At 44.5% G+C, this 13158-nt stretch overlaps 1 protein-coding gene across 1 annotated transcript in view; it reads left to right on the top strand.

Annotated features, from left to right (window-relative positions):
* Positions 1–13158, top strand: part of MAP1B (microtubule associated protein 1B) — a 471440-nt gene that overhangs the window by 283918 nt on the left and 174364 nt on the right. The window lies entirely within an intron of this gene.

Below are 13158 nucleotides of genomic sequence, written 5' to 3'. Positions count from 1 at the left end.
ATGGAAAGAGGAGCACACAGTTCTCAGGAATGCAATCAAATACAATACGAAATTCAGTTCCCCCCCAGCAAGCTTAGAGGGAACATGTAGAAGTTTGAAACACAGGCCCAAAATGCTTTTAAATGTGATGGCAATGGATGGGAAAAGGTGCTAACTGATTTTAATTCCCTCGAGAGATTCAGGGTGAGTGAGAGATGCTTGTTGGTATTAGTTCAGGCTCACTTTAGCAATGCTCTATGAGTTATTACCAGGTTGCAAACGGATTTTAACAAAGGAAAGAATGGAGCTGCTATTTTGACAAGTGGAGAAATTGAGCCAAATCGCAAATCGCGGTAAATTTCGCGAGTGCGTAAATCGCGATTGCGGAAAAAGTATAGGGAGTAGGAAGTCGGTTCTAGGTTCGTTGGAAAGCCTAGAATCACAGCTTTAAAATGAAATTTCGTTCCTAGCCCAAACGGTTCCAGAGATACGGACGATTTAATAAAGGTAGATTTTCGGATTTAAAGTAAACTCAAAATGACAGGTGACAGCTTGCAGCTGCAGAATTGACAGGTGACAGTTGTGCAGCTTTAAAAATGACAGATGACACGATTTCTAGGAGGCAGTTCTACTTAGGTTAAAATAGCTTGAATTAGATTATTTTAACTAAGAGATTGGTTCTGCACAGTTCTGCTAGGTACTCACAATATAAATTTGAACTAGGCCTCGTCACGGATCTGGTCAACACATCCGGCGGCGGTTCTGTCTGCTCGGCGGGTCAATCAGGCACCGGTTCTGCTCACAGCGATCCGGATCTCTGGTTCTGCTCACAGCGGTCTGGGTCAGCTCTGCTCTGCTGGTCTAGCCTCTCTGGATACAGTGGCCTCTGGTTTTGGATACTGCTCTGCTTTCCGGTCCGGATCAAGTGGATTCTGGATGTAACACTGCTTTCTGGGTACTGGCAAAAGTTCTTGGCAAAAGAATTCAGACAGCTCGCCCGGCTGTGGAATAGTTTGCAAATGATTTTAAGGATGCTGAGGCCTGCTGAGAAGAGTTCTCAGTTTGTGGGTTTAGGCCCTTGCTTTAAGTTCTGAAGTAAATTTCTGGTCTCTGAAGATTGATGGATGTGAAGTCTGGAGTCTCCCGGCAGAGCGTCCCGCAGAAAATGGAATTGAATGTCTCTGCCTGTCCCAGCAGTCTCTTTTTATGTGTTTTAAAAAGTGGGTGGAGAGGCTAGCATCACTAAGCCTGCCCCTCTCTTGATTTGATAGGTCAATAGATTCTTTGGTCCCTGATTTGGGAAGGGATAGTGTGTCAGAGTGATGTCATTTTTGTGACCTGCAGAAATGACACTCCCCTGGTCAATGTGCACACAAATCTATTCCTGATCCAAATACATATTTCCCAGGTACACAGTTGTTTGACATCACATACACACATCATATATTACTAAAGATAGTCCCTGTCCCGACTCTGGCGTTTCTAGGAGCTTGCATTAAAAAATGGCAACTTATTTTCGATTTTAGTGGGTTTTGCAACATTGGTTTTTCATCCAAAATTATACAAAGGTACATTTCCCTTCCACATATATCCCAGTAACTTTCCATGTCTCTAGCTCAAATACAGTGTCTACAATAATCATAATTAGCGGGGTTTTGCCCCAGAACATGGTACAAATCGGAGTTTGGACTCAAATCGTGAGGGCATTTTCCATACTAAGACTCTCAAAGTTGTACATTCCTGTCATTTGGTTACAATAAGTTATCACTGTTTCTATAAAATATATATTTGTTGCAATTCAACTCCCCAAAGTGTTTGGGTCCGCCTCCAGAAGTCTGGGTGGGTCAGTGATCACATGTCTCTCCTTGCTGGCAGAGGGCTGTTGACAGGAAACACTCAAAATTAACATACCCCATTCAACTGAAGGAGCCTTTTGTGTGGGCTCCAGCAGGCTGCCTGGGAGTCTCTCCTCAATCAATCAACAGGGTCATGAGATATCCTGACTCCTGGTGTGGGAATCTCTGAGGTGTTAAGGTTTCCCAGCCTCTTGGCCTCTGGGAACAGCAGGTGGCTAAGATTTTCAATTAACCAACATGCTTTGAAGTCCCTGTTGACTCAGGTCCCTTTGTCAGCCAGTTCTCCTGTCAGAGTTTAGACCGCTAGCGCCGCCTTGGGGAATTTGTCGGTACTGCATCCATTTTTGAGTTGTCTTGAATTTGACAGGAGATTTTTGCTATTGTTCTCATAGGCATCCTGACATTAGAGTGGTGATGTGGAACCCCCCACAAGAAGGTTGTATCTTTGGAGTGGTCTTGTGCCAACTGCGCAGTTCTCCTGGATTCTGGCGTGAATGTGGGCGGCGATAGCTCATCCCCACATCCACCCAGTCTATTGATTTAGTTTGTTCTGGGATAGAATAATGGGTGGCGACAGCTCATCCCCACATCTACCCAGTCAATTGATTCAACATGGGTCAAAACCCTTGACACGCCGCACCCGGGACGTGACAGTAGGCACATTTTCAGATGGCACACATTGTATTAAAGGTTAAATGGTAATGAATAAAAACTATCCAATATGAATATATTGTTTCAGAATCATATTCTTGTGACAATATACTTTAATCAATAGTACACTTCAAAATGATCAGCTGTGCCATGGTGCTTTCAGTTAGTTGTAAGACATTGTTTCCTGAGAGGCACAGGGTTAGATTGCTTTATACTGCTCAGCAGACACTTCAGGTTTACCTTATTACTATTTATCTTTAAAAAAAGGTTCTAGCCTTTCCCACAATTATTTGGTGAGAAAAAAGGGGTGGTAAATATAGATTCCCCAGTTAAAGTGTTTTTCAGAAAGTCAAATTGTAAATTTCTAATTTAAGAGGAATAGGGTTTCTTCAACAAGAGGGGCCCACTCGATAAAACAATTTATTTTTCAATTGACATTTTTTATATATTTATAAAAGTTTAAAATGTGTGGATTAGTTTGTGCCAGGTGAAACATTGTTGCTTATACAATTTCACACCGTTTCACCAATCTACACCAATTTCTGCATAGTTCCTTGTTTGGACCATTGAGACAATATTGGCTATATGACATTTGGACACCCCACGCCATTCATCGGATCTCAGCAAAAGTCAAAATTTGTTTGTCGGTTTGTGGCTTGGTGAAGAGTTGTTCCATGTACAATTCCACACTGTTTTACCAATCTGCACCAAACCTTGCATAGTTGCCTGTTAGGACCCTCCTGACATTGCTGGATTAATACATTTGGGCACGCTGCCCCTTTCCCCAGATTTCAGCACATTCACACATTAGAAATCGGCAAAACATCAATGTCGTCATAGAAGGACCAGTCCTCAACCCTAGAATGCATGGTTTCTGGGACATTTTCACTGCAATGCACTGCAACAAACTGCACCCCGCCAGGGTGAGGCAACAGGTTGGGAGAGAGCACAGAAGGTCCCAGTATGCAGCAGCACACAAACTTTCACCTCCCCCCAAATGTCTCCTCCGGGGTATGTTAGCCAGCCACACACGGCCATTCTCAGTGCACTTTAATTCAGAGGACAAAGCACGTCAAGTGATAAACAAATCGGAACAGTGACCTGCGGGATCATTGATTTCCAACAATTGATGAGAGTGTTGTCATGTCTGTCCAGAGAACCTGTTCGTAGAATGGGTACTTTTTGCTAGTATGTTATAAAAGGTTTAACCAAAAAGCCTGGATTCACTATTGAAGATGTTTTTTCCTAATGATTTATGGGCGGCCAGACTCAGCAATCTTTAATTATGATCTTGTCATTAAGACCTGTTCCCTACACTGTAAATGCGATGTACCAGTTGGATGCTTTTGTAGCAGACCCCAGAAAAGGCTGATTTACCCATTTGATGACTGCCAACCAGTAACGCAGTTGGCCCTGAGACACTCTTATTCCTCACTGCTGCCTCTTCTGGACAGGCAGAGGTACCAACACCACACTTTCCTATTTGCAATCGCATTCCTGTGGCATTGCTCGGGCATAGCAGGTACAACACTGTGCAGACACCCACTCCCTCACCAATCCTAAGCTTCCATTCTCAGCCAACAATCAGTCTGGCAGTGCCTTACACACATTCCAAGCCAAACATCCAGCACAATTATCAGTTGTTATGTCCCTCTACCCCACTCCTTCCCTCCTGATGTCATGCGTGGTATATAACACTGCCATTTTTAGTTGTGTATTGTGTTAACATTGAGGCAGACCCTGACTTTAATAATTTGTCATAAAATGGACTTCTAAGAGGTTGAGCTAAAGAAAATCAGAGAAGGGCATCTATCCTCACATTAGTTGGAGTCTAACTTCCTTCTTTCTAACACTGTTTTAGATTCCTTTTTCACTAATCCCTAGAACTCCGAAGGGATGATTGTGTACTGTGCAAGCTTGATAAAAAAAAAAAAACATTCAAATAAATCTAATATTTTAAGGTTTTTAGCCTCTTATCTGAACAGTGCAATAAAATGTAGATGCAATCATTACCTCGGCCATGCTTGATGAAGGAGAAGGACTGTGATGAAGGAGGGGAACTCTGACCAAGGAAAAGAACTGTGGTGAAGGAGCGGGACTGTGAGGAAGAAGAGGGAATGTGATGATGGATAAGGACTTTGATGGAGGAGAAGAACTTCAACAAAGGAGAAGGGTTGTGATGATGAAGGAGAAGGCCTATGATGATGTTATGTTATGTTTATACTGCAAACCACTACTGGCAGTCTCCAGGCACTCACGTGGCTCTGCAAGAAGGAGGATGGGGTTGGTTAGTGAGGGTAGAAGGATTGGATAGGGCCAAAACCAGGATAAACTGGCATCTGTGTATGTTGGGTTGCAGATGGGTTAATTGTTTGCACTGGCTGGTTGAATCCGTAAGGGCGAGGCCCAATGCCTGAGTTGTTTGTTGTAAGTGGGTGTCTGTTATGTTGGATGGGTTCCATGTAATAATGTCCCTGCAAAAAGGTAGCCTGGCAAAATAATCACCAACAAATTTCTGTTTTTTGCCGGCATATTATTACATTGAACATGCAGGGGACACCCCTGCAACCTCCAAAATCTTTTTTTCTTCAATAGGAGCATGGGACACCCCTGCATCCCCCTTCTCCCTTGAACCCATATATATGGTCACCATATATAATGTTGCCACAACCTTTTCCCGGTGACCTTTTGTAGGGCAACCATATATACGAGAATAATATTACCGGATACCATTGGATGAGTGTGTGTAGAATGTCTGGTATTTAAGGTTTTGGTTGAGCGCACTCACTGGCCTGTTGTGTCCATAGGGGTAAGGTCCAGTGCCTGGGGTTGTTGTTCTATGCGGGTGTTAGTTCTGTTGGGTGTGTATTTGTTTGTAGTTTGGCTAGCCAAGGGCAAGTGTAGTATAAGTGAGGTGTGTAGGAAGGGAACAGGAGAGGTGTGGTTAGTGCATTGGGTACTCTCAAAATACTTCTAGGTGGCTAATCTTCATGATTCTCTCTAAAGGTGACGCAGGGCTAATTTTCACAGTTCTGTCTAAATGTGAAGCAGGGTTAATTTTCACGAATCTATCTAAATGTGACGCAGGGTTAATTTCACAATTCTATCTAAATGTGACGCATTGCTAATCTTCCTGAAATGTCTATTGTAACACATTTCTTTCCTGCAATATATCTCTAAATCCTGCATGACATCTTCCCGCTGGTATGCGTGTAGGTGCAACACATTTCCTTCCACAGTTCGGTACAATGGCTACCTATGAAGCTTATCACAATGTCTGACTATGGAGGGTAGCACACTTCAACACAGCAATGTTTACATGGCAGTAGTAGCATAAGGATGGCTGGGATTCTGGGGCTCAACAATGGTTGCGGTTCCCACCCGTATCGCCCCCATGAAGGCTGCTGTAGGGCATGGCAACACTGAACACAAACTAGCTATGGTGCGGAACACAATGGCTTACTATAAGGCGTAGCACAGTTATGTCTCACAGGGCAGCACGGAGCATCGAGGCTATACTGACAGTATGCGCTTTAGGCTCCATCTAGAGTATAGCTAACTTACACACTAGGACAGAGTGCCAAAATGGCTAACTTACAAAATTATGCTACTTAATAATAGGTAATAAGAGTGATACATTCTTGCAAGCAGGAAGCAACATGAAGTTTGTCGTGTGTTGCGCACAGCGGTTGCAGAACAAAAAAGAAAGAGAAAAGCAATTCCTGGTCAGTGCCACGGTTACAATTTGACATTTGCAAAGCCGATGGAGACGTGCTGGAGAAAGGGGGAAGACGACCTGTAATGAAGAAGAAGTACTGTGACGAAGCAGAAGGATGCAATAAAGGGGAAGTACTGTGATGAAGGAGAAGGACTAGGATGATAAAGGAGAAGGACAGTGATCATAAAACAGAAGGAATGTGATGATAAAGGAGAATGATGGTGATGAAGCAGAAGGACTGTAATGAAGAGGAAGGACTGTGCGAAGGAGAAGGGTGGTGAAGATGAAGGACTGTAATGAAGGTGAAGGACTGTGATGGAGAACGACTGTGATGGAGAATGAGAAGTACTGTGATGGAGAAGGGTTGCGATGAAGGAGTTTCACTGTGACAAAGGACTGTGATGATGAAGGAGAAGGACTATGATGAAGGACTAATGAAGGAAAAATAGCACCAGATAGCTTTAAACATTTTCATGTGTAACGAATGGTGCGGTAAATGTTCTTAACGCTTCTTCGTGTCCCGTAGTTTCCATATCACTACTGCATGTTGTCAACATAGCGCCAGCCGTGGTGTGTCGGGAAACCACATTTTACGGGCTATTAATTGGCGAGATATTTTTGGAAGGAGGTATGTGATCCCCGTGGAGGTATTTCCCTCCAGAACAGAAGTGCCATTGAAAGTACAGTGAGAGTTAAGAGGAGCGCAGGGACATTGGCGGTTGCAGCTGCTCTGTACAGCAAATATCTCTCCAGGTCAAAGACATGTAATGACATCACAGTCACTCATGGATGTCATGTGAGGATCACCAGCGGTCGCAACTGCGACCCCTGAGTTTCCCCTTGCTACCCCTGTAGTCTCCTTTGCTATCCCTAACAAAATCCCCCCAAAAAGTTTTCATTTTATTATTTTTTTACATGAGGGTCATGGGCTGTGGCCAGCAGCATGTGGCTCTTTTTTTGTAGTGGCGGGTTTTCTGATGGCTCTAGCCAGTAAGATAGCTGAGTGAGTTGAGTGCTGGCTGCTGCAATGTGTGTGTGATCTTCAGGTTGCAGGTTCGACTCCCAGCAAGGTCAACTCAACCTTTCATCCTGCTGAGGTTGATAAATGAGTGCCAACACAGGTAAAGGGATATTGTATGTGTATTTGTTCTATATGAAGCGCTTAAGCGTAAGTGCTATATAATAACCCATCATTATCGTTTGGCCTTGGACGTCTGCTTGCGTTCACAGTGATTTGGTAATATGAGCTTATATGCACTGATTTTAACGATACATATGGTGATCCATTCTTGTATGAAATGTATATCACTCAGTCATATCGTAACCATAGTTTTCGTAGTGTTCTCAGAAAGAATGCTATGTGATGCCAGTTCCTGTTTTGTCGTGGGGTGTAAGATTGTGTTCCATCGCTTCCAATGTTGTCATTTCGGGGTGGGGCCAAATTACATCACTTCCTGTGATGTCATCAGAGATCAAGGGTCGTGTGATGTCGCTTGAGCTACCCCTGGCATTTTGGTGAAATGACCTCCCTGCAGTCACTGGTAGTCGAACAGTGGCTGAGTTTGAAAGGATTTTCTGCAAACATAGCACGTTAGCAAAAGTGTTGCAGAAACAAAATGGTTACTTACAGCACTGGTTCTAAACGACACAAAAAGAGTACGTTCATGGAAAAAAACAACACCCCGTGCTTTCCTCTAAAAGTTCTTACAAGGTCAGTGAATGTAACCCCTCCCTCCCACCCAGAAAATAGATCAGATTTCCCCACTCTGATATAATACGACATTTTACCTGCAAAAAGATAACTGAAACCCGCAACACAACCCTTGGCCTGATTCATTGGAAACCTTTAACCCATGAAGGCATTGTGTCCCCCACCTCTTCCCTTCGCACCAATGCAAACAATAGGCATTACTTTGCTGTTGTTTTTAAGCTGTATTTTGCTTTGTGCGCTGAAAATAGGGGCAGCTGATCATTTCCAAACCTGGATGCCATTCATTTGAGCATCCATTCTTGCATAGAGTTCAGACTAGACAAGTCTTCGGGCCTGATTTACAAACGCGTTTTTCAATGGGATGTGCTTATTGAAAAACGTGTCTGTAAATCAGGCCACCAGTTTTTAATAAAGTGAGCCGACGCTTGTTTCGCACAATCCCTGACACTTCCTCAGGCCACTGCAGTGAGATCATATCTGCCACTTGGAGCCTGCAAGTCAAAAGTGGTGTCGCATTCTCATGCTTTGCCAAGTAAACTCTTGGAAAGTATTGTATCAAGCGCCACCTGCAGGGGTCTATTTAGGCAATATGCCCCGAGAGTGCGGGCCATTACCGCATAAGGTAATGCTCCCTGGGCTCAAAGTTACGAGGTCCCCGGAAGCATTACCTAAACGGTAATGGCACGCAGTTGAGGGGCATATTCCCATTAGTACCCCAGCCCTTAAGAACGGGGTACTAATGGGTTGTTTTCCCTGCTGTGGGACACTCTGCGTTTCACAGCTGGAAAAACATTTATTTCAAAAAGTATTTAAAATGGCCACTGCAGACAGAAAAACGTAGTCCATTTTCTCTTTCCGTGGCGGCCATAGTAAACAAAGAAAATGGCCACTATGGAAGGGGAGAAGGGACTATTCCCTTCTCCCCTTTCATGGCGGACATTCAAACACATTGAAAAAAAAAGTGAACAGAAAAAATCGCCACCATGGAACAGGGAGAAGGGACTACGTGTGGTCCGTTCTCCCTTTCCATGGTGGCCTGAAAGAAAGAAAAAAGAATAACGAAGACCGGCATGAGGGACGCACAGGCACGTGAGCGGGTTTACCGAGAGGTAAGGCTTGCAAATGCACCAATCGATGCGTTTGTTTCCTTGAAAATAACCCGCTCCGGGTACTAATTCAGCATATTTTGTCTTGGATGCTATTGGTGCTGCAGGTTTTGGATTATTGGCTTCATGTTAAGGCCTTTTTGTCTAGATTGAATTCTGGCCTGGATTTTCTCAGCTGGTGGAGGACAGCCCTGAGAAAGGCTCTGGAGATGGAGCGTAGGGTCGCTCAGGCACAACTCTCTGACAGTGCATGCCGGTGCTGGGTATGCTTTGCCATCTTGCCCGGAAGATACGCTTCACGACTTTCCACAGAGCCTAAATGCGACTGGGTGCATTGGTTGACTTGGGTGTGACAGGAGAAGAGAGGACAAGTGCTTTAGGAATGTTGAGCGTGAAAAGACAGTGATGTGTCCATGGGTCAAGCCAGGTCATCGGGATAGGTGTTTCCATGTAACTGGTAATGAATCCTTCGGCTCGAGAATGAATAAGGCCATTTTGAGGATCTCCCTCCACAAAAGCAGGTTTGTGGCATGATGGGTTTTGCTAGTTCCAGGGTAAGTTGGCAGACCAGATTGGTTGGGCATCGAGTGAACCCATTTCCAAGTTGTAGATGGTACTCCCGATTTCTATGCAGGTTATGATATATGATAAGTCATTTATAACACACAGCTACACAAGTGCTTCTAGGTGCGACGAGACAAGGCGGAGGGACAGAGGGAGGGCAAAACGACGATCTAACCAGGCCTTGTGTCATTCAGATCATGCAAGTGCGGGGAAAACCTTCCCTACAGTAATACATGTAGGGAAGGTTCTTTCCCTACGTGTATCACTGCTAGTTGCCTCCTCTTCTGGTTTCTTTGCTCATTTTCTGGCCCAAGGGGAGATTCTCAGAGACATGGTAGTTGAATTGGCAGAAAGCAGGTCTCCACTGGCCAAGTGGCTGCCATTTTCCCTCCTCCAACAGATCATTAACATTTAGAATGTGTCCATCAGATTTCTGTTGAGAGCAGCATGGTTCATTTATGCTGGCTCGTGTCAGGGTGTGGGTACTGGGTCTTGATGCGTGATTTGACCAGTACATGGTGTTTTAGCACCAAGTTTCTCCTGTTGAAGTGGGGAGGGGGTGTCGCCATCCAATTTAGATGCCTTTGTTGGGTAGGCTCAGTGAAAAGTGTGCTGGTAGACTTGTCGGTCTAGGACGGATTTACCGTAACAAAATGGTCGCAAAGACCAAAAGTTCTAAAAATGCTACCACCAAAGGTTCGAACACCAAAAGTTAGATCTTTGGTGGTAGCATTGTAAAAATAACGGAGGCTGCAGCGGTGTCCTCCGCATCGCCGCGCTCCCTATACTTCATGTAGTGCGCGGGGGTTGCTGGGGACACCACCGCAGCCTTACTTTTAAAAAAAAGGAAAAAAAAGAAACGGGGCTGCGGGGGTGTCCCCCGCATCGCCCCGCTCACTATACCTTATTGTATAGTGAGCGGGGGTTGCGGGGGACACCCCCGCAGCAGCCTTCTGTTAAAAAAAAAAGAAAAGAAAAGGAACCTGCAGCGCCGGTTCCCGATCAAGGAAGTGAAAGGGAACTGCCGCTGCAGGAACCCAGCGTGAAGATGAAGGTAAGTGGGGTTTGTTTATTTTGGGGGTGAGGGGGTGTTATGGGTGTGTTGTGTGTGTGGGTGTGAGTATGTATGTGTGTTCGCATGAGAAAGGTGCAAACTTTTGGTAGTTCGCACCTTTGTCATGCGAACGATTTGCCCGCGGTAGTTGCAGCCGCTGGCAAATCACTTAGATTCGACTTATCTGTATTGGTTGGCTCTGCCAGCATCTGGGGTATGATGAAATCCAGTCTATTAATGACGTGGAGTACAGGGTTGTATTTAGTGGTGTTTGGCAGGTGGTCTGGGTTACTTAGCTCCGGTTGGCCGGGCGTGCCCTTCTGGCACTGACTTTCTTGGACCACATCATTAGTTGGATGCCCAGGTTAGTTGAATGGGAGTTTTGCCCTGCATTGGCTTATTCCTTATAGTATCTTCTTTCTGAATCGGCCCTTTTGACTTTCAATGCATTTGAGAATCGCTCTTACAGGGCTTCGATCAACAGTGAATGCAAGATAGTTTTTGCCAAGTGTACACCGTTCCATTCTCCCCACATTAGAACTTCTCAAACATTCCAGTTATTCTACATATCAACTTGTCAGATTAGCATCAGGCAAGCAGAGCCAGCTCCAACGTTGTTTCAGATAAAGAAACTGGCTTTTTGCAGGAAGAATTGACTTCGTTTGCAGGAAAATGTCTAAAGATGGGAAAAACCTCTGAAATGGACTATTTCAATGTTGGCCGTCACTAAATGAGGTTGCAGTGTACGCTTTTTCCAAACACCGGCCTGCACCTCATGCTAATGACGGCATTTTGTTGCAGTGTCTGCAATTTCCTTCGATTAATCTTACTTGCAACGTGCTGATTGGTTCATTCACACATAGCTCCACCTCCCCAAAATGTGCTGGATTCTGTGTAGAGGTATCATAGAAGTTAATTGCACAACCCGTGACTAAGACCCGTTTCAAATGGAAAACATAGGTTCTGAAAGCCGCAAGAAGCTTTAGGTAGCATATTTGTTTTCCATCTTCATATTGATGATAAAAATGAGTCTTATACCTGGAAGTCTGACCTATTAAAATATAGCTCATCATACTTCCTGCAATCTGTTTTTAGTCTCACTGGCATCCATCTTAAACTCCAGTGAGCTCTTCACAGACATGTGTGAAACTAATGTTCTTACCAGGTGGAAATCTGGCATAATTCACTAATTTGGGCCTGGGCGATGGAGGGGGGAGGGGCAATCCGGCAGCTCGGAACGTGGGCTGTATTCCCTGGTGTAAACCCAAGTTCCGCGTTCCCCCACGGCTATGAACCCTTTGCCTCTCATGCTCCATTCCATCTCCCCCATGCCGTCTTTAGCACCCGCGAGTAATTATAGATGTAACATTTAAAAAAATGAAACTTAACCTTTCTTCCGTCCTCCGAGCCACATCTGCATCAACTGTAATCAACACTGAAGACAGACTCCTGATGCAGATGCTGCAGCGCAGGACTGAATACGTCTTTTTTTAAAAAATACTTTCACTGTGTCTTTAGAACCCACGTGTATTAACATGTGGGTGCTAATGGCGATATGACCCTCAGCATTGGGTCGACCCTGTCGGTAACGGCACTGCTGCACGCATTAAAAGATCCTCCCTTCTCTGGGGCCGTTAACTTAGGTGGTGGCCCGCTACTGACATAGTCGGTCTGCCGCCTCAGGTCATATCGCCTCAATAAACACGCTGCGTGTCCGACAAAGATCTTTATTCTTGGTGGTGTGAAATTCTTTTACGTTCTTTCATGACATTCCCTGGGCTCGAGGTCAGTGGGCATTTGGAGGTCCTAATAACTTGACAGGAACACCCTTTTCCTTTTAATTCAAAAGAGCCCCTGTAAGCTAATGTGATTGGTCCTTACACCATCCTCTGAGAAGGAAGTACACTTTGTTTGGAAAGCCCTGTAGAGTTGATGTTCATCACAAGGGCCGTTTGGTTCAGCCCCTTTGAACAACACTTTGAGTGTGCGCGCCATACGTCAACCTCCAGAACCCCTTAATACTTGCCTGCAATCAAGAAACCTATTACATCACAACCATTTAGAAAGTACAATTCGGAACGGATGCTGTCTCGCTGATTTTAAATATATTTCTCATGCTTCACCAGAGTTGCACCTTTGTAAATAAGCAGACAGTACTATAAGATCGTTTTTAAATACCTGTGAATTCCCCAAATACATTTCCCCAAATATAGTGTTAGCAGATCTCCTGCTCATCAGTTTTTAGAATTCACCAAATAATGAGAAGCCCAATCATTGAAGGGATAACTTGGAGAACGTCGATGAAATCATGGACTACTTCACAGGGCGTACCGTCACCATCCTAGTTATTGGGGGCTTCAATGTGAAAATGTGAAAATAGGTACTCCCCTACCCAATAATGATGAAATACTATTAGAAGAACAATGTTGGTAAGTTAAGAAAATGAAGTCCACAAATAGCACAAAGGGCAGATGCAGAGATGGTATCTAGGATGTCCTTTATAGCAAGAGACTCGGGGC

Source organism: Ambystoma mexicanum, chromosome 6p, assembly GCF_040938575.1.
Source record: "Ambystoma mexicanum isolate Mex_15411 chromosome 6p, UKY_AmexF1_1, whole genome shotgun sequence".
NCBI classification, from domain to species: domain Eukaryota; kingdom Metazoa; phylum Chordata; class Amphibia; order Caudata; family Ambystomatidae; genus Ambystoma; species Ambystoma mexicanum.
The sequence above is the reverse complement of the archived record's forward strand: the minus strand, read 5'-3'. Positions and strand labels throughout refer to the sequence as shown.